Here is a 25,612-nt window from a genome sequence, read left to right on the forward strand (position 1 = left end):
CATCCAAAATATTCGTAGAAAACAATTTTTTGGTTAAAATTTTTGCTTTTTTCACCACCACTAAGCCATTTAAAAGTTAACTATAAAATATTGTCCTTCTGTAGCAGTAATCCATGCAAAAGGTAAAATATATAGAGTTCTCAATGCATGAGCAGAGTATTCTCAGCTTCCAACTCTGGGAAGAGCTTATCAGCAAGGTATTCCTCGTTTGAATAGTAGGTGGTCTGGGATGACAGAATAACAGCTCTATTGTTCTCTTGATAGGTCTTAACATGCAAAGAGAGGAGCAGTGCATGAATATGTGTAATGTGAGATGCCCTGAGTAGCATAGCCGGGATGTGCGTCTCTAATTGGGTCATCGCCCCTCACTTCTCTCTGGTCTGATCGATGGTCTGAGACTGTCCACCACGCTAAAAGTCCAGACTAAGATGAACTTAAAGACAACTAGTAGACATGGAGTGACTTCAAAAAATCACATGTAGAAAACTATCTGCCCATTTTTGTAAAATATGTACATAGGGGTAATTTATGTAACGTAAAACTGGCTTAGTTGTCCTTAGCAACCAATCAGATTCCACCTTTTATTTTGGACAGCTCCTTTGGAAAATGAAAGGAGGAATCTGATTGGTTGCTACGGACAACTAAGCCAGTTCTACTTTTCACTAGTTTGATAAATGACTCCCACAGTGTTAGTATGTGATACATTTCTTTGGACGGGCACGTCAGCTCTCTGTCTATTTTAGTAAATACTTGTATTCTTTGTGAAATAATTCTAGAACATCTTTCCTTAGAACTCTGTAATGTGTGTACCCCCCCTGGAAACCTTATTCCTCCTGGAAATTTCCGAATAAATAGACAACTTGGTGTTTCTAGTCTCTTGGTGGGTGTTGCTACAGTAAGCACTGATTGGACAGTGTCATACTCCCAAGTGGTAACGTCCAGTTAGTACTTTTATTTTTTATTTTTTCATAATTTTCTCGAAGTAACAACAGAGGAATAACACAAGGTAGAGTTCCAAGACCGGATAATCCAGAATTGTTATATTATGAGATATACAATTGTTTACTGTGAAGTATTAAATTAGCCTGGGGTAAAGGCATGGAGGGGCTAAATACTGTACACTTTAGGTGCTTTTAGGAGCCATTAAAGGGCACCCGTCAGCAGATCTCTACCCATGACACTGTCTGACCTGTTACCTGGGCGCTTGGCAGCTGAAGGCATCTGTGTTGGTCCCATGTTCATATGTGGCCGCATTGCGGAGAAAAATGATGTTTTAATATATGCAAATGAGGCTCTAGGAGCAACGGGGGCGTTACCACTACACCTAGAGACTCCACTTTCGCTGCACCTGCTGCAGTCTCTGCACTTCGATTGACAGGGCCAGGCAGTGAAAAAGTGACCACACCTGGCCTTGTGAATCAAAGTACAGAGGGCACAGTCGTTGCAGAGAAATTCGAGTCTCTAGGTGTAATAGTAACACCCCCGTTGCTCCTAGAGGATCATTTGCATATAAAAAAACATCATTTTTCTCAGCAATGCGGGCACATATAACCATGGGGCCAACACAGATGCCTTCAGTAGTGTTGAGCGAACTTGTGTTTTAAGTTCAGCGTCCAAATTTCGGGTTATCGAAGAATCCGGTTATGGATTCCGCTACCACGGACCATAACGGAATTTGGAATCCATAACGGGATTCTTCGATAACCCGAATCCAAAATTTGGCCGCAAAGCTTAAAACACAGATGCCTTCAGCTGCCAAGCGCACATGTAGCAGGTAGGGATCGACCGATTATCGGTTTTACCGATATTATCGGCCGATATTGAGGATTTTGACTGTTATCGGTATCGGCATTTATTTTGCCGATATACCGATAACGTACTGGGAACACAGATCGCGCTGCCGACAGCGCTCTCCGTGTTCCCTCAGCAGCAGCACAGGGGAGAAGGAGCAGTGTCTCCCTCCCCCTGTGCTGCTGCCGCTGCAGCCAATGGGAGGACAGGGGACAAGAGAAGGGGAGGGGCTGTGGCCACTGCGCCACCAATGAAGAGAAATCTCTCATTTATTCAAATTGAACAGGAGGCGGGAGTGCAGAATGACATAGCCGGCTCCCGACCTCTATGAGCTGTAGCTGCGATCCTCGGTTAACCCCTCAGGTGCCGCGGATCGCAGCTACCACTTATAGAGGTCGGGAGCCGGCTATGTCATTCTGCAGCCAGCTCCCGCCTCCTGTATATGAATAAATGAGAGATTTAACTTCATTGGTGGCGCAGTGCGCCCCCCCCCCAAGCCCCCCAGTATATTACTCATTGGTGGCGCAGTGCACCCCCCCCCCCAAGCCCCCCATGGCAGCCAGGTTACCATGGCAGCCAGGATGCTATTGAAGCCCTGGCTGCCATGATAAGCTCCATGCTGCTGTGTGCACAAAGCACAGAGCAGCAGGGACAGTGAGAGCTCCTATTCACCCTGATAGAGATCTATCAGGGTGAATAGGACAAGGGTTCTAGTCCCTAAGGGGGCTAAAAGTTAGAAAACCAAAGAAAAAGTTAAAAAAATAAAAATAAAACACCAAAATATTAAGTATAAATGAAAAAAAGATTTACAAAAAAAAAAAATACACATTAACAATAAACATTCATTTTCAGCAGATTTGTGTAGGAATTTTTTTTTTTTTTCAAAAATGAAAATTCCCAGAATATCGGTATAAATTATCAGCTATCGGCCTGAAAGTTCACAAATTATCGGTATCGGCCCTAAAAAGTCAATATCGGTCGATCCCTAGTAGCAGGTCAGCCAGTGCCATAGGGACAGATGCCCTTTAAAAAAAATTCTGGTCAGCCTGAATTTTTTTTATTAAGGCTACTTTCACACTAGCGTTCATAGGTCCGTTCGTGAGCTCCGTTTGAAGGAGCTCACGAGCGGACCCGAACGCCTCCGTCCAGCCTTGATGCAGTCTGAATGGAGCGGATCCGCTCAGACTGCATCAGTCTGGCGGCGTTCAGCCTCCGCTCCGCTCGCCTCCGTACGGACAGGCGGACAGCTGAACGCTGCTTGCAGCGTTCAGCTGTCCGCCTGGCCGTGCGGAGGCGTGCGGATCCGTTCAGACTTACAATGTAAGTCAATGGGAACGGATCCGCTTGAAGATGTCACCATATGGCTCAATCTTCAAGCGGATCCGTCCCACATTGACTTTACATTGAAAGTCTGAACGGATCCGCTCAGGCTACTTTCACACTTAGAATTTTTTCTAAGTTATTAATGCAGACGGATCCGTACTGAACGGAGCCTCCGTCTGCATTAATATGATCGGATCCGTTCAGAACGGATCCGATCGAACGCTAGTGTGAAAGTAGCCTAAGGCCCCATGCACACGGCCGTGTTTCACAGCCGTGTGCGGGCCGTGGAACCGCGGCCTGGATCCCTCCTGAGAGCAGGAGCGCACGGCGTCACTGGTTGCTATGACGCCGTGCGCTCCCTGCTGCCGGCACAGTACAGTAATACACTGGTATAGATCATACCAGTGTATTACTGTATTGCGGCGGCAGCAGGGAGCGCACAGCGTCATAGCAACCAATGACGCCGTGCGCTCCTGCTCTCAGGAGGGATCCAGGCCGCGGTTCCACGGCCCGCACACGACTGTGAAACACGGCCGTGTGCATGGGGCCTAAGAGAGATAGGCAACTGTCTAGCTGAACTGGCTACATGGAATTTTTCCCGGGGTCTACCCACTAGGCCTTATTTAGAGATTTCCTATTGGTCCTTTAGAGGCAGAACCCCTAGTTGGCGCCCCCTGTTGGCTATGTGATGCCAGCATTGATATCCAGTTCACTGTAATATTATTATATTGTATAAGGCGAATGAAAAATGTTCTTTCTTCTCTGTGCCCATAATTGTGTCACATTTCGGTTGCTCACGTCCCTTCTCCTCCTGCTGGCTGAATGGGTTTGGCAGTGTAACGTGAAGTATTTTGTGTTGATTACATACAGTCGTCTGTTACCGTCCTGATGCATCTATCTTCTTCAGACTATGGAATAATGGGACAGAGCGATCCGCAGAGAACAGCTCCTTGATATCTGCTCACAACCTCTTATTTCTTTTTCTTTTTTTTTTTTTTCTGCCCAGTGGAAATTTCCAGCTGTGAATTCTGGCAGTTTTATATCTTTTGGGAGGTGTTGAGGAAACCTCAAGGGAGTGCTGTAGCTGAACATGAAGGTCTGCTCTATAATCTAGATAAAATGGGGGGAGAATATAAAACCCTGCCGAGGAACAGTTGGCTCAAAGTGAGGATCAAAGCGCCTGTTGTGCCTGACAATACGGCGCTGTTTGTGGAAGCCGTTATGGGAAGTTTTATTTCTGCATTGCAAAAGCAAAGAGTGAGATAAAGCTTTATGGCTGCTATCTGCGCCGTTCAATTTGCAGCCCATTAAATTCTGTACCTGGTTTTATGAATCGCCCTGCGATATCCAGCGCGGCCCATTACGGAAAGCTCCTTCTAGTTTAGCTGCCTTTCACACTCTGTTACACCTTCTTCTGTACTCTTAGGGGTTAGTGTTTCTCCTTGCGGAGACCCATGAGACATACAAGCAACGCATCCTGGGAAAAGGCCTGCAAATTAGCAAGGCTGCGGAGTTAGGGCTCATGCACACGACCGCACCGTGTTTTCACATCCGCGCTTTCCCTTTTCGCTATTGAGATCCCTCATAGGATCTCACTAGGGGGAGAAAGCGCTTCCATTTTGTCCCCATTTAGGGTCCATTCACACGTCCGCAATTTCGTTCCGCATTGTGCTGCCCCGATCCGGAATTGCGGATCCGCACTTCCGGGTCCGCAATTCCGATCCCGAAAAATATAGAACACGTCCTATTCTTGTCCGCAATTGCGGACAAGATTAGGCATTTTCTATTAAGTGTCGGGGATGTGCGGTCCACAAAATGCGGAACGTACATCGCCGATGTCCGTGTTTTGTGGATCCGCAAAACACACACGGACGTGTCAATGGACCCTTATTCTCAATGGGGACAAAACTGAACAGAACGCAAGCATCGTTTTTCTGTCCTCTATGTGGTGCCACAATGTAAGTCAATGGAGATGGATCCGTTTTCTCTGACTTACAATGGTTTTAGAGACTGATCCGTCTTGGCTATTTTAGAGTTTATACAACCGGATTCGTTCAAAACGGATGCAGATGGTTGTATTATGACAGAAGCGTTTTTGCTGATCCATGACGGATCCAGCAAAAACGCTACTGTGAAAGTAGCCTTAGCTGAACGGAACGGGCGGCCCACGATAGAAATGCCTATTGTTGTCTGCAAAACGGACTATAGAATAGAACATGTTCTATTTTTTTTTTTTTTTTTGCGGGGCCAAGGAACGGAGCAATGGATGCGGACAGCACATATTTTGCGTCCCCATTGAGGATGGGTCATCAATATAAAAGTCCTGGAGGACCCCTTTAGGGGTCCATTCACACGTCAGTAAGTGTAAATAAACAGATGTAAACAATGCGTGGGGGGACCGTCGGAGCCCGGTAGAAATGGCGAAAATACCATAAAACTTATGGGGGGGGACCTAGAATGACCTGTTAACACTGAGTACACTTAAAAATTTTTTTTTAAATCTCGGACAACCCCTTTAATACATTAGTCGGGTGTATCAACAGAGGGAGGAGGGGCTGGGGGCCGGCATCTGGATTAGGAATGACAGCGGGGATCGGTGCAGTCCCTGTATTCTATTGCATCGGCCCCGCTCACTGTTGTGTAATCTTATCTAACTTACAGCCATTGTTAAGATATAATAATCATGTGTAATCCAGCTGTATTACTTACAACTAAGTTCTGGAGCAGAGAGGAGGCAGGCCAGGAGGACGACGGGTCACTCACTACGTCACGCGCCGGCGCCGCCTGCTTCATTCATAAGGTGGGCGGCGCAGGTGCATGACGTAGTGAGTGATGCGCCGGAGCAGAGAGAAGGGAGGAGGCAGGCACTTTAGAGTTTTTTGCGGTCCGTTTTTCACGGATCCGTTGTTCCGTTTTTTGTTTCTGTTCCGTTTTTCCGTATGGCATATACAGTATACAGTAATTACATAGAAAAAATTGGGCTGGTCAAAACATATTCAAGGGTTCCGCAAAAACGGAACGGATACGGAAGACATACGGATGCATTTCCATTGACTTGAATGGAGCCACGGAATGTGATTTGCGGACATGTTCTTTTTTAACAAAACGGAACTACGGAAACTGAATGCATACGGAGTACATTCATTTTTTTTTTTTTTTTTTGCGGAACCATTGAAATGAATGGTTCCGTATACGGAACACAAAAAACGGCCCGTACACTCCAAAAAAAAAAAACTATCGTGTGGCCTAGGCCTAACAATGGTGCATTGCATATTTATGCACAGGAATTTCAGAAATTGTATTCCAATAAATATGGTTTAAGTTCTAAGTTACCTGATTTACTAACATGATGATGATGAGAAAAAGCTAGTTTCTGGCGTAAATGATAGTAAATCCGATGGGCTTTGGAGGCCCCTCCTAGTAAGCCCCTTTCTTACCACTTTTTAAAAACAAGTTAAAAGTTGCAAATTGTTGCGCAGTCGTAGTGTGCCCCCTTATTTGTGACCTTTTTTTTACACCACAATAGTGGAAATGCCCCTCACTGTCTCTAAAGCCAGAGCTATGTATGTATGCTATTAGGGCTGCACAATATGGGAATTTTGTGCGATTGCGATTAGGGCCCTAAATATTGCGATAACGATATGCGATGCAATATTTTAAGGGAATTGTGCTAGAGGTCTATTTGCTTGGATTTTCAAGGCAAAATCACACACAAATTACTGATAATGTTGAAATGTAGTTATGCTCAACTCAAGAACTGAAATGCTCAGTGTTTTTCAAAATAAAACATCTTTTACTAAAGTAAATAACATATTTGCATCACTCCAAAAGTACAAAATACAAAACTTGCCATTTTCTTAATAGCACTGCACAGAACAGATAAATAAAATAGAATAGATATAAGAGCGTTTTCATTAAAATAAGATTTTCAGAACACTGAACAAACAGGAACTTTTTAAAGAACACCAGCAGCAGCAATATAAGGTTATAGGGCGAAAAATACGGTATATTAGACGCACCGAGGAGGAAAATAAGGGAAAAAATAATGATTTGAACCAAAAGGTGTGCTTTTGGTGGGTTTTGAACTAATGGTGGTCTGTGGATGACACTATTGTGGGGGGGGGGGGGTGGATGACACTATTATGGAGGGTGTGTGGATGACACTATTATGGGGGGGTGTGGATGACACTATTATGGGGGCGATCTGAGGATGGCACTGTTATGGGGGCGATCTGAGGATGGCACTGTTATGGGGGCGATCTGTGGATGGCACATATATAGCATCTTATGCTATGTGCCATCCACAGATCCCCCTCCCCATAAGTGTCCCTGCAGTGTGAATGACCCCCAATACAGGGGCTGGGAGCCGGCTTCTGGATTAGGAATGACAGTGGGGACCGGTACAGTCCCTGTATTCTATTGCAAGGCCCCGCTCACTGTTGTATAATCTTATCTAACCTGTAGGCATTGTTAAAATATAATAATCACATGTAATCTCGCTAAGTCATGTGCCCGCGCCACCTGCTTCATTTATAAAGTGGGCGGCGCAGGTGCCTGCCTCCTCCCTTCTCTCTGCTCCGGCACATCACTCACTACGTCATGCACCTGCGCTGCCCACTTTACGAATGAAGCAGGCGGCGCCGGCGCGTGACGTAGTGAGTGACCTGTCGTCCTCCCAGCCTGCCTCCTCTCTGCTCCAGAACTTAGTTGTAAGTAATACAGCTGGATTACACATGATTATTATATCTTAACAATGGCTATAAGTTAGATAAGATTACACAACAGTGAGCGGGCCGATGCAATAGAATACAGGGACTGCACCGATCCCCGCTGTCATTCCTAATCCAGAAGCCGGCCCCCAGCCCCTCCTCCCTCTGTTGATACACCCGACTAATGTATTAAAGGGGTTGTCCGGGATAAAATTATTATTATTTTTTTTTTTTTTAAGTGTACTCAGTGTTAACAGGTCATTCTAGGTCCCCCCATAAGTTTTATGGTATTTTCGCCATTTCTAGAGGGCTCCGACAGTCCCCCCCATGCATTGTTTACATCTGTTCATTTTTGTATAACTTCCTGCCACTCTGCACTGTGGGTCCCAGCGCAGCATCACGTGCTTTCAGACGACTCTCCTCTCTGCCGCGACTCCGCCCCCTCATTGTTATTCCACCTCCTGCCACATATCGCTACTTCCTCCATGCATCCACCCCCCCCCCCCCCATATTCCGCATAGTTCACTTGCCTCCTTCATTGTGAACAACACGCCCTGCCCGGTGATGTCACGGGACCGGAGGGGCGTGGCTTAGCACAATCTGTTGCCGCCGAAATACCGCCCCGAGTGCTCTGCATAATGCCTGCGGCTGATGGTGACGTCACCGGGCTCCCTGCAAAGTGGAAGAAGTGGCTTTGCTCTGCAGAGGGGACCCGGTACGTCACTGAATGTGAGAAAAAACTCGCTTCCCGCTGAGAATTTGTGTAATGAATACGGGGCATCAGAAAAGTATGGGAAAGGTAGGACAGTCATGTAGGAGATATTTATGTCCTTGTTAGACAATTAAACCAATGTCCCCACTCCTGGGCAACCCCTTTAAAGAATGCAAACAACCTAAAATCAGTAGTATTGGAGCACTTTTTGTAACCCCAATTAGTGCAGCAAGGTGTAATAGAATCGCTCTTATTACCCAGGCTGTACACTCCCCTATTGGACCTTGTTCTCCTTTTATCGTGTGGAATGATTCCTCCCTATCCTTTCCCTACACTATAAATAATCTTTCCCTGAACAGCTCAATTGTTAGTTTTAGTTTTTTTCCTTTTAAAGTCTTTCCTCAACACTGTCCCTAGTGCCTGCCACATCTCTCCCTGCACTAAGTTCACTGGAGACCGAGAGCAGGAGGAGACTTTTTATAGGGCTGTGACATCACAGGGGCTGGCTAGCTGCTGATTGGCTGGCTGTATGCATGGCATTGTGGGTAATCCCTCATTCCTGGGCTTCTTACTTCCTGTTTTGTAACGTGCAGCAGCCATTTTCGAAAAAAAATCTGATTTGTTACCACGAATCGCCAGGAGATTTGGATTTTTCTTAAAATTTGGACTGAATTTCACCTTGTCAACTTCGATTCCCTTAACACTAGATATGAGTATCGGAGCATTTAAAACAGGCTAGGGCAGCGCTAAAGCCTGCCCATCAGAGCCGGAGACATCAGCGGGAACACTGCCGGGCGGAAGCCTCTGCTTTGCAGAGTTAAAAATAATATAGCATACCACGCTTTCTGTCCTGCAAAAAAACGTATAGAAATGTATTTTATTTTTATTTTTTTATATATTTTTTTAACATTGTAGTGAATGGGAGACGGATGTAAGCGTATCATTTTACGTTTCCATTCTTCTCTTAAATGTATCCTCTTTTTTTCATATAATGCCTTCAAAGTTTCAAATCTTTATTGAAAAAAAAAAAGTTTCACAAAAACAATGTAAAATGGACAGGAATGTATTGAAACGTATGCACCTTCGTCAAAAGTATCCGTTAAAAATAGCTAACCACAAAATTGCATACGTTTGTGTCGTGTGTTGTGTTTTTTTTTTTTTTTCCTTCTGTATGTCTAAACGTTATCCTCCTGACGTACAGCAAAAACGAGATGTGAGCAGGCACTTAAACTGCTCTTTGAGAGATGGAGACTGTGCTCTGTTTGGTTGCTATGGGCAACAGAAACTTTAACTATAAAAGGCCGTTCACACAGAGTTTCTTGACAACTGGAACCTCTGGGTAGGTGCGTGGAGGGGGACAATGCTGCTGTTCATGCCGCTGTGGTTTATGGCTTTTCGTGGTTTTCCATGTTGGCGGCCTGTGGTTTTAGGTGTCAAATCTGAGCAAAATTCAGCTGTCAAGAAACTCCCTGTGAACGGCCCCTAAGACGGCTTAAAAAAACCAGGCGCTGGGGGAGATTTATGAAACTGTGTAGGAGATGACTTGTTTTTGTTGCCCCTAGCAACCAATCACCGCACAGCTTTTATTTTATGTGTTCTGAAAAAACTAAAGCTGTGCTGTGATTGGTTGCTAGGGGCAACAAAGGCAGCTTGGTAAATCTGTCCCATTGGGGCAGATATACGAAGACCGACATTACAAATGCCGGTCTTACTTCAAAGTCTGTCAGCTCAGAATGCGCCAAATTTATTGAAGGGCACACAGGCCTCTTAATTAATTTAGTGCATTTCCAGGCAGTCCGCACGCCAGAAGTTATAATCTACGCCAGCTACGAGCTGCTGTAGATTTGAACCGTGAACCCCCTCCCACAAACACCACCCACATTTCTTGCTAGTGGCAAATGATAGCGCCAGTATGTGTTGTGCCGCAATAGCGGTGTCAATAAATGTCCCTAATTGCCTCTGAATATAAAATAATCCTAGAACTGGTCCGATAAATGTGGACGCTCTCTGGTGCCCAGTGGTCTGGTTCTCCATTGCATTTTTTTATATGCCTATGGAGAGAATTTATCATTTGCAGTGTTTTTGGTTTTCGTTGCTGCTCCTAATTAATGAAATTTGGCGTTAGTGCGATGTGGTTTAGCCTCTGTCAGTGAAAGTACGCCAGGGGTTGCCTGGCGTGGAGATGCAACTTTTTTGTCGCACATCACAACTGAGCCTTAAGGCTGAATCTCTAATCCGGACCAATTTTTCACTCCACTTCTGAAAATGGCAAGCCTCGCCAAATGTTGCAAAATATGCCGAAAATGTCACACGCGACAGCTCTTGCGACATTTTTATGCCTCAAAACTGGCCTTGCAGATCTGATAAATGACCTCTTTTACACAAGCGTATTTTTTTTCGGTTTTCTGTTTTTGTGGATACCGTTTGTGGTCCGTATGCGGAACCATTCATTTCAGTTCCGCAAAAAAATATACTTCATGTGCATTCCATTTCCGTATATCCGTTCCGCTAAATGATAGAACTTATCCTATTATTGTTTGCAAATAATGTTCCGTTGCTCCATTCAAGTCAATAGGTCCGCAAAAAATACGGATTGCATACGGAACACATCGGCATGTCATCTGTATTTTGCGGATCCATACCCACTTTGCCCATGTGTTTACAAACATTACATTGCAAATTTTCTATTTCCGTTTGCGATCCACAAAAAACAGATCGCATACTGAAACCATACGGAGATGTTTTTGCAGAAATACAGAAGGGAAACACAATGGAAACGAACAACGGATCCGTGAAAAACGGACCACAAAATACATACGGTCCTGGGAAAGAGGCCTAAGTCTTTTAGGCTACTTTCACACCTGCGTTAGGTGCGGATCCGTCTAGTATCTGCACAGACGGATCCGCACCTATAATGCAAACGCTTGTATCCGTTCGCATTATTCTTTTTAAAAAAAGGATCCGTCCTGCAGTGTTTTGGTGTCCGTATCCAGAGCGGAATGGAGGCGGAACGGAGCCAAACTGATCCATTCAGAATGCCTTGGGGTTGAACTGATCCATTTTGAACCGTTTGTGAGATCCCTGAAACGGATCTCGCAAACGGAATTCAAAACGCCAGTGTGAAAGTAGCCTTATATGCTGACTTTTGTGTGAGCGCGGCCTGCTACCCTGTGAGCGGAGTTGCTCTTTAGTAGTCGTCCAGTTCTGTAGCCGGTGCTCAGGTGACCTCTGACATGGCGCAGCACACCGCCAGCTTATAATGGGATTCCTGTTCCCGTACAAGCTCATTATGCAAATGGTTTCATTGTTAATTGATTATCTGAAGATCAGAGGTGACTGTAATGTGTGCTGTTTATTCCCCAAGTCTCGTAAGTGTCATGTATTATATTGTTCAGGACGGGTTATTACTGACCTCGGTAATGGAGGTCACCCACCTCCATGTAGGATGAGGTATGTACTGTAATGTTACACTTCTATGACGAGATGTATATTTAGAATATGCAATATTGTGATAGACCCCTGCCCTTTATCCAACCCCTATAATGACCCCCTCCCCTCCAATGCCCGGGCCCCTCATATAGATTATACTTACCCAGCTCCCCGCCATCGGTGTCACTCCTGATCCCCGCACGGCCGCAGCTGCATCCCCCCGTCGCGCGGATCAAAACATCTAGCAACGGGAGAATGGGGGGGTGCTAGAGAGGCTTGTACCCGTCGTGGCCTGCTATTAGCTGAACCCCCCTCCACTTTGCCAGATGTTATGATCCATGTGGCGGGGATCAGGAGCGACGTGGGTGCCGGGGTGCAGGGTACGTGTAATGTATTTAAAGTGCCTGGGCATTGGGGGTTTATTATAGGGGTTAGATAACCCCCTTTAAAGAAGGAGGCCCAAGGCAACCTGCTCTTCAACCACTTTGGGAGTGTTCACTGGTCAGCACCCTTCTGCTGATGCAATATAACCCGCTCTGCACCCACACTGCAGAGTCTGCTACTCAGCACCCTTCTACTGGCACAACGTCACTTGCTTTAAACCTATGCTGGTAGAGCCCACTACTCAATATGCCTCTTTCTGTAGCAGTTGAGGAGAGGGGTATTAAGTAGTGGAATTTTGCCCATAGCTCTGGTAAAGTGATATTTGTGCTGTGATGCTTGCTATTGCTTTTTTTTTTTTTTTTTTAGACAGTTTTCATAAATTTGCTCCACTAAATATAGTTTAGGGTGGGTTGACATCACATTTTATGCCTCTATTGGACTTCTTTGTTAGAAAAAAAGGATAAAAAAACTCAGCATACCACTTTTTTTTTTTGCAATAGAATTCTATGGTGAACGGATGCCACTGTATTTCATCAGTCTGAGGCATCAGTTTAAGGCCTCATGCACAGGACCGTTGTGTGCATTCGTGTCCGTTGTGCCGTTTTCTGTGATTTTCTGCGGACCCATTGACTTTCACTGGGTCCGTTGAAAACTCGGAAAATGCACCGTTGTTCATCCGCGTCCGTGATCCGTGTTTAAAAAAATATGACCTGTCCTATTTTTTTGACGGACAACGCTTCACGGACCTATTCAAGTCAATGGGTCCGTGAAAAAACACGGATGCACACAAGATTGACATCCGCGTCCGTGATCCGTGGCCTTAGGCTACTTTCATACAGACGGATCCGAAGATCCGTCTGCATAAAAGCTTTTTCAGAGCTTTTCTCAGATCCGACAGTATATTCTAACACAGAGGCGTTCCCATGGTGATGGGGACGCTTCAAGTTAGAATATACTACGAACTGTGTACATGACTGCCCCCTGCTGCCTGGCAGCAGCCGATCTCTTACAGGGGGCTGTGATCCGCACAATTAACCCCTTAGGTGCCACACCTGAGGGGTTAATTGTGCGTATCATAGCCCCCTGTAAGAGATCAGGTTCTGCCAGGCAGGAGGGGGCAGACCCCCCCCCTCCCCTGTATTTTACTCATTGGTGGCCAGTGCGACCCCCCCTCCCTCCCCTGTATTTAACTCATGAGGCCTAACGTAGATGTTTTTTTTTTTTATACGTAGCACATTTATTAGACTAGTCCATGCAGGAAGATAAGAGGCAGGCTGAGAAGCCATGCCTCAGCAGTTGCAGTTAGTACTGTATGCCTGCTGATTTGGCTCCTGCCTTTGATTGGCTGATGACCCAGGGTTGCCCCCCCCCCCCCCGATCTAGTATTGATGACCTATCCCGAGGATCAATATCAAAATCCCAGACAACCCCTTTAAACCTCTGCTCATTCTTGGCTTAGGAGTCCAGTGGGTAGTTCTACTTGGTGATTGACGATCTTTCCTGTATGAGTGCGCTTAGAAAGAAAGCGGGTAATCATTTGCATAGTTCTCCGCATGCTGAGGACAGAGCTGTTTTTTTCTAGCATCTATATATCCTATACACTACTTACTGTGGCTTTATCACATTGAGATCTGCTCAGAAAGCTAATACTGTGTACATATTACTGCTTTATTTACATGCACAATATATGATTATAAAGACACCAGTAAGGGCTCTTTCACACCTGCGTTATTTTCTTCCGGCATAGAGTTCCGTCGTCGGGGCTCTATGCCGGAATAATCCTGATCAGGATTATCCTAATGCATTCTGAATGGAGTGAAATCCGTTCAGGATGCATCAGGATGTCTTCAGTTCCGGAACGGAACGTTTTTTGGCCGGAGAAAATACTGCAGCATGCTGCGCTTTTTGCTCCGGCCAAAAAAACTGAAGACTTGCCGCAAGGCCGGATCCGGAATGAATGCCCATTGAAAGGCATTGATCCGGATCCGGCCTTAAGCTAAACGTCGTTTCGGCGCATTGCCGGATACGACGTTTAGCTTTTTTAGAGTGGTTACCATGGCTGCCGGGACGCTAAAGTCCTGGCAGCCATGGTAAAGTGTAGCGGGGAGCGGGGGAGCAGCATACTTACCGTCCGTGCGGCTCCCGGGGCGCTCCAGAGTGACGTCAGGGCGCCCCAGGCGCATGGATGACGTGATCGCATGGCACATCATCCATGCGCATGGGGCGCTCTGACGTCACTCTGGAGCGCCCCGGGAGCCGCACGGATGGTAAGTATACCGCTCCCCCGCTCCCCGCTCCTACTATGGCAACCAGGACTTTAATAGCGTCCTGGCTGCCATAGTAACACTGAAAGCATTTTGAAGACGGATCCGTCTTCAAATGCTTTCAGTACACTTGCGTTTTTCCGGATCCGGAGTCTAATTCCGGCAAGTGGAGTACACGCGGGATCCGGACAACGCAAGTGTGAAAGAGGCCTTATATGTGTTAGCTTGGGGTACTTTCACACTAGCGTTTTTCTTTCCCGGCATAGAGTTCAGTCACAGGGACTCTATTCCGGAAAATAGCTGATCAGCTTTATCCCCATGCATTCTGAATGGAGAGTAATCCCTTCAGGATGCATCAGGATGTCTTCAGTTCAGTCGTTTTGACTGATCAGGCAAAAGACAAAACCGTAGCATGCTACGGTTTTATCTCCGGCGAAAAAAAACGAAAGACTTGCCTTCACGCCGGATCCAGCATTTTTTCCTATAGGAATGTATTAGTGCCGTATTCAAAATACTAGAATGCCGGATCCGTTCTTCCAGTCTGCGCATGCGTAGACCGATAAAAAGGTGAAAAAAGTAAATGCCAGATCTGTTTTGCCGAATAACACCGGAAAGACCGATCCGGCATTTCAATGCATTTTTCTGACTGATCAGGCATTTTTAAGACTGATCATGATCCTGATCAGTCTTACTAATGCCATCAGTTGGCGACAGAACTGCTTGCTGGATCTCTCTGCCGCAAGTGTGAAAGTAGCCTTATAAGCATAGAAAAAACGTTCTTTTTCCATATAATCACCATGACGGCCACAAGGATATTGACCCCTGACCTCTGTAGGGGCAGGAACAGAGGTTAAAATACCCCCTTCCTCAACCATACACCAGTGTTTCCTATCCCTACAGAGGCCAGGGCAGAGAAAGGTCTCCCTGTTCGTCAGGGAGATGAAGGAAGAAGATTTTCTTATTTTTACATGGAACGTGGAACACCCAATGGGGAAGTGTTCCTGGCACTTATCTGACTAAGTGTTGTCCGCCTGCTCGCCGGCGGTCGAGTACCAATGCTGAGCAGGGGTGCTGAGCAGGGGAGAGACGTGAGGGCTCGCTCTGGTTGATCCGGAGCCTGCTCTCGTGGGTTGCATCCTCCTCCTTGCCCCTGGTGGGTTAAAGCTGGAGTGAGGGCCCGGCGCACAATGCGCATGGAGTACGTCACTTCTGGTGTGGCCAGGAAGTGACACGAGAGGCGGGCGGTGTGCGGAAGTGGCATCCAAGTTTGAAAATGACAGTGAGCATAGCGGTGTAGCAATGTGTCAGATCTGATCTGTGGTCTGGAACAAGATATCTGGTCCTAAGCCGCACTGCCCCAGAGAGCTTGATGCTCCAACTATGCCTCCTGTAAGTTCCCTGCGCGGATTGCCTTCCTTGTGGAGAGGGATCTTTTCCCCCTCCACTGATCAATATTGCACTGGGGTTTATATATATATATATATATATATATATATTACAGTACAGACCAAAAGTTTGGACACACCTTCTCATTCAAAAAGTTTTCTTTATTTTCATGACTATGAAAATTGTAGATTCACACTGAAGGCATCAAAACTATGAATTAACACATGTGGAATTATATACATAACAAGAAAGATTGAAACAACTGAAAATATGTCTTATTCTAGGTTCTTCAAAGTAGCCACCTTTTGCTTTGATTACTGCTTTGCACACTCTTGGCATTCTCTTGATGAGCTTCAAGAGGTAGTCACCTGAAATGGTCTTCCAACAGTCTTGAAGGAGTTCCCAGAGATGCTTAGCACTTGTTGGCCCTTTTGCCTTCACTCTGCGGTCCAGCTCACCCCAAACCATCTCGATTGGGTTCAGGTCCGGTGACTGTGGAGGCCAGGTCACCTGGCGCAGCACCCCATCACTCTCCTTCATAGTCAAATAGCCCTTACACAGCCTGGAGGTGTGTTTGGGGTCATTGTCCTGTTGAAAAATAAATTATGGTCCAACTAAACGCAAACCGGATGGAATAGCATTCTGCTGCAAGATGCTTTGGTAGCCATGCTGGTTCAGTATGCCTTCAATTTTGAATAAATCCCCAACAGTGTCACCAGCAAAGCACACCCACACCAGCACACCTCCTCCTCCATGCTTCACGGTGGGAACCAGGCATGTAGAGTCCATCCGTTCACTTTTTCTGTGTCGCACAAAGACACAGTGGTTAGAACCAAAGATCTCAAATTTGGACTCCTCAGACCAAAGCAGAGATTTCCACTGGTCTAATGTCCATTCCTTGTGTTCTTTAGCCCAAACAAGTCTCTTCTGTTTGTTGCCTGTCCTTAGTAGTGGTTTCCTAGCAGATATTCTACCATGAAGGCCTGATTCACACAGTCTCCTCTTAACAGTTGTTCTAGAGATGTGTCTGCTGCTAGAACTCTGTGTGGCATTGACCTGGTCTCTAATCTGAGCTGCTGTTAACCTGCGATTTCTGAGGCTGGTGACTCAGATGAACTTATCCTCCTCCGCAGAGGTGACTCTTGGTCTTCCTTTCCTGGGGCGGTCCACATGTGAGCCAGTTTCTTTGTAGCGCTTGATGGTTTTTGTGACTGCACCTGGGGACACTTTCAAAGTTTTCCCAATTTTTCGGACTGACTGACCTTCATTTCTTAAAGTAATGATGGCCACTCGTTTTTCTTTACTTAGCTGCTTTTTTCTTGCCATAATACAAATTCTAAAAGTCTATTCAGTAGGACTATCAGCTGTGTATCCACCTGACTTCTCCACAACGCAACTGATGGTCCCAACCCCATTTATAAGGCAAGAAATCCCACTTATTAAACCTGACAGGGCACACCTGTGAAGTGAAAACCATTTCAGGTGACTATCTCTTGAAGCTAATCAAGAGAATGCCAAGAGTGTGCAAAGCAGTAATCATAGCAAAAGGTGGCTACTTTGAAGAACCTAGAATATGACATATATTTTCAGTTGTTTCACACTTTTTTGTTATGTATATAATTCCACATGTTTTAATTCATACTTTTGATGCCTTAAGTGTGAATCTACAATTTTCATATTCATGAAAATAAAGAAAACTCTTTGAATGAGAAGGAGTGTCCAAACTTTTGGTCTGTACTGTCTAGATACTCCATGCAGTAGCGCATCCTAGTATCGAAAAATGTCAAATCCCGGTATTGAGGTAAATACCGGACAAAAGTATCGAAAAATTCGATACCTGAATCTAGGGGTGGGCGATATGGCCTAAAATCTATATTGCGATATAATTTGAAGCATGTGCGATATGCGATGCATATTGCAATATATTATTTTTTTTCTGTATGTATACAAAAAATACAAATTAAAAAACTTTTCAAATTTTTTATATGTGTATTGTGTAGCAGATCTTTTTCCAAACAATGTAAAGATGAAGACTAAGTGTTAGTAAAACACAAATTTCGTACCCAGAGCCAGTGCCATCAGCCCCATGGCATTTGCCATCATCATCAGACAGGTCCCCCAGAGCCAGTGCCATCAGCTCCATGGCATTTGCCATCATCAGACAGGTCCCCCAGAGCCAGTGCCATCAGATCAGCCCCATGGCCATCCTTTGCAAATAGATTCCCCCCCGATCCTCCAGCCCCCCCCAGAAGAATCGCTGTTATTATACTTACCTTTCCTGCAGGGTGCTCGGCAGCAGCTGGCTGATGGAGTTTGCAGGTGTTGCGTCTTCTTCCCAGCATGCATTGGGCGGGACCTGACGTCACACACAGCGCCAGACCGCTCCGTGGTCATATTGCGGTCCGGCGATATATGCGATATAGACAAAATCTGTATCGTTGCACAAATTCATATCGTGCATATCGCCTATAGGAAGAGACCACTGTGGTACTCAGCAGAAGTGGCCCAAATCATTAAAAATAAAAAGCTAGCATTTTGTAATTATAAAAAAAACCAGAGCAATGAAGATAAGGAAATCTACAAGATTAGGCAGAAAGAGGCCAAGCAAGTTATAAGAACTTCTAAAGTTCAGGCAGAAGAAAAACTATCTCAGTCTATGAAAAAAAAGGATAAGACATTCTTCAGATATATAAATGAAAAAAGGAAATTAAAACAAGGAATAACTAAATTAAAAACAAAGGACGGAAGGTATGTAGAATAGAATAAAGGGCTAGCCGACTGCCTTAATGAATACTTCTGTTCAGTTTTTGCAAAAGAAAAAGGAGAAGGACCTCCACTAGAAAGGATGACTAATAAATCGTTTGATGCATGTGTCTTTACAGAGGAAGATGTTCTAAGTTTGCTGTCTAAAGTGAAGACAAATAAGTCACAGGGGCCTGATGAGATACACCCAAAATTATTAAAAGAGCTTAGTGGTGAGCTGGCAAAACCGTTAACAGATTTATTTAACCAATCATTAGTAACAGGAGTCGTCCCGGAAGATTGGAAATTGGCAAATGTCGTGGCCATTCACAAGAAAGGTAGTAAGGAGGAATCAAGCAACTATAGACCAGTGAGTCTGACATCAATAGTAGGCAAATTAATGGAAACCCTACTAAAGGATAGGATTGTGGAACATCTAAAATCCCATGGATTGCAAGATGGAAAACAACATGGGTTTACTTCAGGGAGATCATGTCAAACAAATCTTATAGATTTTTTTGACTGGGTGACTAAAATAATAGATGGTGGAGGTGCAGTAGACATCGCATATCTAGATTTTAGTAAGGCTTTTGACACTGTCCCACATAGAAGACTTATCAATAAACTGCAGTCATTGAGCATGGACTCCCATATTGTTGAGTGGATCAGGCAGTGGCTGAGTGACAGACAACAGAGGGTTGTAGTCAATGGAGAACATTCAAAACAAGGTCATGTTACCAGTGGGGTTCCACAGGGATCTGTACTGGGACCAATTTTGTTTAATATCTTCATAAGTGATATTGCAAAAGGCCTCGATGGTAAGGTTTGTCTTTTTGCTGATGACACAAAGATATGTAACAGGGTTGATGTTCCTGGAGGGAAACGCCAAATGGAAAAGGACAAAAAAACAAAAAACATTCTCAATATGATAAGGATATAGACTTTTAATATGGGTTAAATGAGAGAGACAAAAATCTGAAAACCTCTCCCAATATTACTGGTGTCTTTATAATCATATATTGTACTTGTCATTAAAGCAGTAATATGTATATTAGCTTTCTAAGTATATCTCAGTGTGGTAGAGCTACAGTACATAGTGTATATGATACATATATGTATGACACAGCTCTGCCCTCACCATGCTGATGTCTAGACCTGTCAATCAAAAGGAGGGAGGAGTGTGTAGAGCAAGGGGGTTGTTATAAAGCAGTGCTCCAAGGATTTAGCCCCACCTCCTGGTGCTTGAATGTGCTCATTTTCATATAAATAAAACACTGATATCTCTGCAGCTGGTTAGCATACAGACAGTATGCCTGGTTTTATAGGGTTGATCCTGGTGACAGAGCCACTTTAATCTTATAGAATTATGGAAATACAGCCAAATATCTATAAGATTAACTCTTTTTCTACCATGCCCCCCGAAATTCTAATAAAACCGTTTAGTAGACCCCGGTTCTGCACAGTCCTCCCTATAGCCCAGGAACGTTTCGCTTTCCTATTGCCGGTAGCCTGAGCTCTTAAGTGCAATTATTAGTATGCTATATGATTAGACAGTGTATCGCTGATGGCATAATGGGAATGTGACATGAGTTTCGGGAACGACGGGCTGTAGAGATGACATGTTTAAGAGATGAACACTTATTATGGAATATTCCTCCAGAACATGTTCTGCGCCATAATATGAATGCCAATCAACTTTTATGAGACGCTGAACGGAGAAATTAATTTACTTTCTGCAAAGAGGTAGCATGGAAATTAGACTGGCTGCACTAAACTGGATATTGTAAGCTTCTTGAAGGCATCTGCCGCAGTAGAAATGCCGTACAGTGTAGCAGCGCTAATCCTAATTTTTATGAAACAGTTGCTCGCTCTGTTCCCACGGGGGATATTTTATAAGAAACAGATTTGTTGTATGAAAGGACATAGACTACAGATAATGCCAATATTTTTTCATGTAAAGTGTGCTTAATCCAATATTCGAGGGAGCTGACTAGTTTCTGATTAATAAAGGGAACCTGTCACGTTGAACACGGTGTCTGATCTGAAGGCGGCATGTTATAGAGCAGGAAGAGCTGAGCAGATTGACATATATAGTTTTATGGGAAAATATTCAGTATAACTTGTAATTTATTCACTTAAATTCCTGCTCATTCTGGGCTTTGAAGTCCAGGAGGCGGTCCTATCGGTGATTGACAGCCTTCCCTCTATGACCGTGTATACAGAGAGAGCTGTCAGTCACTGATAGGATGAGCAGGAATTTAATTGAAAGAAATACAAGTTTTACTAAATCTTTTCCTATAAAACTATACATCAATCTGTTCATCTCCTCCTGCTCTATAACATGTTGCCTACAGATCAAACACCATGTTTAATGTGACAGGTACCCTTTAAACTATTTTTCCCAGTGTCCATGTCTATCTATCATTGGGCATACATAGAGAAGTAAGGGCCCCATAGCAAGGAGCAAACCAGCCCCCCCCCCCACCCACATGACAGAAGGGTTTCCACCTAAACCCCTTTCAATGACCCTTGGGCCCGTTTTTTCCAGGGCCTCATTTGCTAAAAGTTGTTTCTTTAGAGCAGGCATGTCCAAACTGCGACCCTCCAGCTGTTGCAAAACTACAACTCCCAGCATGCCCTAATAGCTGTAAGCTATCCAGGCATGCTGGGAGTTGTAGTTTTGCAACAGCTGGAGGGCCGCAGTTTGGACATGCCTGCTTTAGAGGGTAGAGTCCTGACCGAGTTTTCACCACCAGTAGAAGAGGGGCTGATCCCAACTTGGCCTCCTCTTGCCCTGGCCCCCATAGCAGTTGCATGGTCTTCCGCTATGGTAGTTACGCCCCTGCTATCTATCTATCTATTTATCTATCGATCCATCTATCCATCTAAAAGATGCAAACAGGTAGCACACTGAGATAACTGAAAAAGTTAAGAAAAATGTATTAATTTATGTGGACGCGACAAAGCCTTTTCCTGGCGAAACGCGCTTCGAGGTACTGCTCTGCCCAGACATCCGGCGCCTCGACACATCATCGGTAATTGATACATTCCTATGTTTGTCTCTTGAGTGATTATGTATCAGGGATTGTCACAGTATACCTACCATTGCTGTGCCTTTGTTCTGATCATATTTTTGCACAGCTGTGACCAGTCCTCTTGCTCTTCAGTAATTGTAGGCTGGCCATTGTTTTTTATGCGTCACTTTGACACGGCAGTGGTAGCAGCGAGTGCGTTTTTTAGATTCAGAGCTGATCCAATCCTAGCTAAAACGGGTTGAAACTGGACAACTCCTTTTAAATAGTTTACCCTGTTCAAATTTAATGGTACATTACAGGGGAAGGAAGTGTATAGTCCCTCGAGGACTGGGAAAGCGTTTTGGCATTGCCCAAGAGAGAAATAGTCCTTCAGGAATGTAGACATAATAAGCATCTCATTAGCAGCACCATGGGAGTTGTCACACTGGGAAAGGCAGTAATAGCTCCAGACGTCTCAGAAGGGGGTTTGGAGGGTAAATCGGCATATGTTGTATGAGAAGCTTCTCTCTTGGGGCCGACGTACTTGAAAGAGCAGCCAAGTAAATGGAGGCCATGGATGTCAAGTATGTATTCATTAGAGATCGCTCTCTTTGGACTGAAGTGCCCTTAAAACCATCTCAGTTCTTTCTTCTTTGGTTAGAATTAGTGTTTCATTAAAGGGGTTTTACAGGAGTCAATATTCATTAACTGTCCTCAGGATAGGTCATCAGAATCTAATCAGTATGGGTCCAACTCCCAGCATCCCCACTGATCAGTTTTTTGCAGCTGTCAGTGGAGTGCCGCAGCCTCTATATAGGCTAGTAACTTTGTGTTTAGTGGTCGCATGACCTATGTGCCCCTCAATCCTAGTACCTGGTGCAACCGCTGTACAATGTAGCGCACTATACTTGATATGCAGTGAGGGACCGCAGCACTCGTCCAAAGGCTGCAACCCTTTCAAACAGCAGATGGTTGGGGTTTCGGAGGGGGGGGGGGGGGAGTTGGGGAATAAGAGGGCTATAGTCAGACCCCCTCCAAGTTAATCGGTCACATGACCTAGGCGCAGCTCAGCCCATTTATAGAATGTATGACGCCGTGCTTTGTAGTATGTGAAGAAATAGCGGCGTTCACCAGTGCACCACGAACACTTCAACAGCTGACCGTGGGGGTCCTGGATGTCTGATCCCTGCTGATCAGAGGATAGCTCATCAGCGTTGGGAAAAAAAAAAATACAGAAAACCCCTTTAAGCTTGAAAAAGTCCCCAAGGAGCAGGCTGAAATGTTGTGCCGGGTAATCAAAAGTCACTTTCTTTAAAGCGTTGCTATCGTTGGATTATTTTCAGTATAGTATAGGCATGTTAAACATTTTTGTAATATATTTCATTAAAGAAAGATGTTTCTTTGTTCTAGACAACAAGGTATAAAGGGTCTTCTTAGCAAATCTCTGACGGCGCTACTAAGGAGAGTCTGTCTTCAGTCTTCAGTGTTTTTATGAGCGCTGAAGACGTCTGTGTGTTACATGCAGAGGAATTATCACTACCTCAGTCCCTGACTATGGACATGTGGCCTAACTATCACTGCCCATCACTCTGCCTATCTGACCTGTTACACACAGGAATCTTCAGCGCTTAGTAAAATGCTGAAGACTGAAGACAGACTCTCCTTAGTGACACTCAAACACTTTAAACTTAAAGACTTTAACTTTCGTCTGGTGGTGCTACTACTTTTGTGGACTGTATTACTGTGCACGGGTAAAAATCTGTCAATCAGCTGCTGAATCTTACCGTATTTCCAAATACAGTACTGATAATGCTAAGTCATGATCAGGTATAATGTGCTGCTTGTAGTTTTTTGGTGTAATGACTGGTTGATTGACACTAACAGTAGTCATTGCTGGAGGTTACTTTAACGGGAGCGCCTTCCTAGGAATTCTTTGCCTCTTGGCTGAACCTTTACATACGGTAAGTTCTGGTTAACCACAAGCCATAGGTCCGCTGATGCGGCTTAGTGTTTCCAGGGTGACCTCCTCTTCAGAACAAGGTGCCCTCATTGGTAACAGAGTAATAGGAGTGCTCCTAGCTCAAGATCACATCTTCTAATGTCCTGCCTGCTCAGGTGAACCGGTTGCACCATGAGTGGGCCAGGAGGAGGGTCTTTGGCTCTTCCTTGATGATGGCAAGATGGTTACAAGATATTTGGTTTCCTTTTTTTTGGGGGGGGTGACATTTCCCACTTTTTTCATTTGTTATAGATGAAATATTACACTGTAGTTGTCTACCACATTATGGCAAAACTGAGGGCTGCACCTTACGTTCAGTGTAAAGGAGACTGTACACCTCCGATCATTCTTCATTATAGTCTGTGAGAGATCACAGACGTGGAAATCACAGTATATAGCTGAGCACACTCTGCCGCTCTGCGTCCATGTGTCATACCGAGCCGTACATGTTAAGTTCTACCAAGCACAGCGCCGTACATTTCATATGGTAGTGTAGTGGCAGCAGGGTTATTGTAGGTGGTAGGCTTTCCTTAAGAGGTGAATGGTGGGGGAGAATCTGATGTGTTGGGGTAGCAGGTTCCCGATTGTGGGGGAAGGCACATGGGAGAGGTCTCTTGTCTGTGCAGCATTAAGGCATGTATTTCAGTAGGACACACAGGAGGCGGCAGGTGCACCTGGCAAATGTAGGGGATGGGTCGCTGAATGCACATTTATAATATCTTAATAGATCTGGGAGTTAAAAGGGGTATTCCCATCACAGGCAATGGGGGCATATCGCTAGGATATACCCCCATTGTCTGATAGGTGTGGGTCCCACCTCTGGAACCTGCACCTACAACGAGAACTGAGCGGGGAGAGATGTGGCTGGAGGACCCCAGACAATGGAAGACCTATCATCCTGGCGATATGCCCCCATTGTCTGTGATGGGAATACCGCTTTAAAAAAAACCCCATCAGATCGTTTACTTGATAATGTTAACCTTAGCTGATTTTCACATTCACTAACGTTTTAATTGCTGCTAAAATTAGCAGGATTTTTTACGCTTAAGTAGTTCATTTCAGAAGTTCCAGATGAAACAAGTGACATTTCTCGCAAATATAAAACTAATTATTACAGAAAAGTGTCTTACAGGAGCGACTATTCTTTTCTATATTTCTGGACATTAGATGAGCATCGTTCCATTTCCCACAAGCACCTTGCGTATCTTCCATAGGAAGGTGAAGAACTGAGGAGCTGCTCCTGCATTGAGAGCAGCCCTCGGTGCGCATGCTCGTCCTGCGCAGTGAGGATGAAGCAACCGCCTATGCAGCATCTCCCTGCACAGAGCGATGGGGGTATCTACCATAGAAGAAAAGCAGGTGCAGACTGTGCATGCTCACCCTCAGCCTGCAGGGACTCCTGGAGGACCTGTGTCTGAGCAAGCAGGAATCATGGGGTATTTTGGAGGGTGAATTAATTAGCGTTGATGCAGCTGCTGTTTTGCACCAAAATGTGCCACTTTTTGGTTTCCTCCACCACCCTTGCCACTTTTACAAAAAAATGGGTGGAGGTGGGCTGCAAATGTGACCTCTGTGGTCTTAATCATTTAACAACATGCTGATGTAGATTTATTTTTCTGGTGCACAGAACCTCTGCCGATTTTGCACTTTTTATCGGGTGGGTGGGTTTGCAAATCCCCCTCCTAGGCAGACCGGTGATGGGAAGCATATTTGCCTGCTTCCTGACACGGACTCCTGCACTCTCCAGCTTCCGCTGCCTGAGTCGCTGGATGTAAATCTCCATTTTGATGCCGCTGCAGCCAGGTGATGTGCTCCCCCCTGTGTCATGTGACCACCGCTGCTGGATAGCAATTTGGCTG

General features: G+C 45.0%; 1 protein-coding gene across 4 annotated transcripts in view; it reads left to right on the forward strand.

Annotated features, from left to right (window-relative positions):
* Window positions 1-25,612, forward strand: part of LOC122940789 (solute carrier family 22 member 15-like) — a 281,156-nt gene that overhangs the window by 14,792 nt on the left and 240,752 nt on the right. The gene's annotated exons all lie outside the window — the stretch shown is intronic.

This window comes from Bufo gargarizans, chromosome 6, assembly GCF_014858855.1.
Source record: "Bufo gargarizans isolate SCDJY-AF-19 chromosome 6, ASM1485885v1, whole genome shotgun sequence".
Lineage (NCBI taxonomy): Eukaryota > Metazoa > Chordata > Amphibia > Anura > Bufonidae > Bufo > Bufo gargarizans.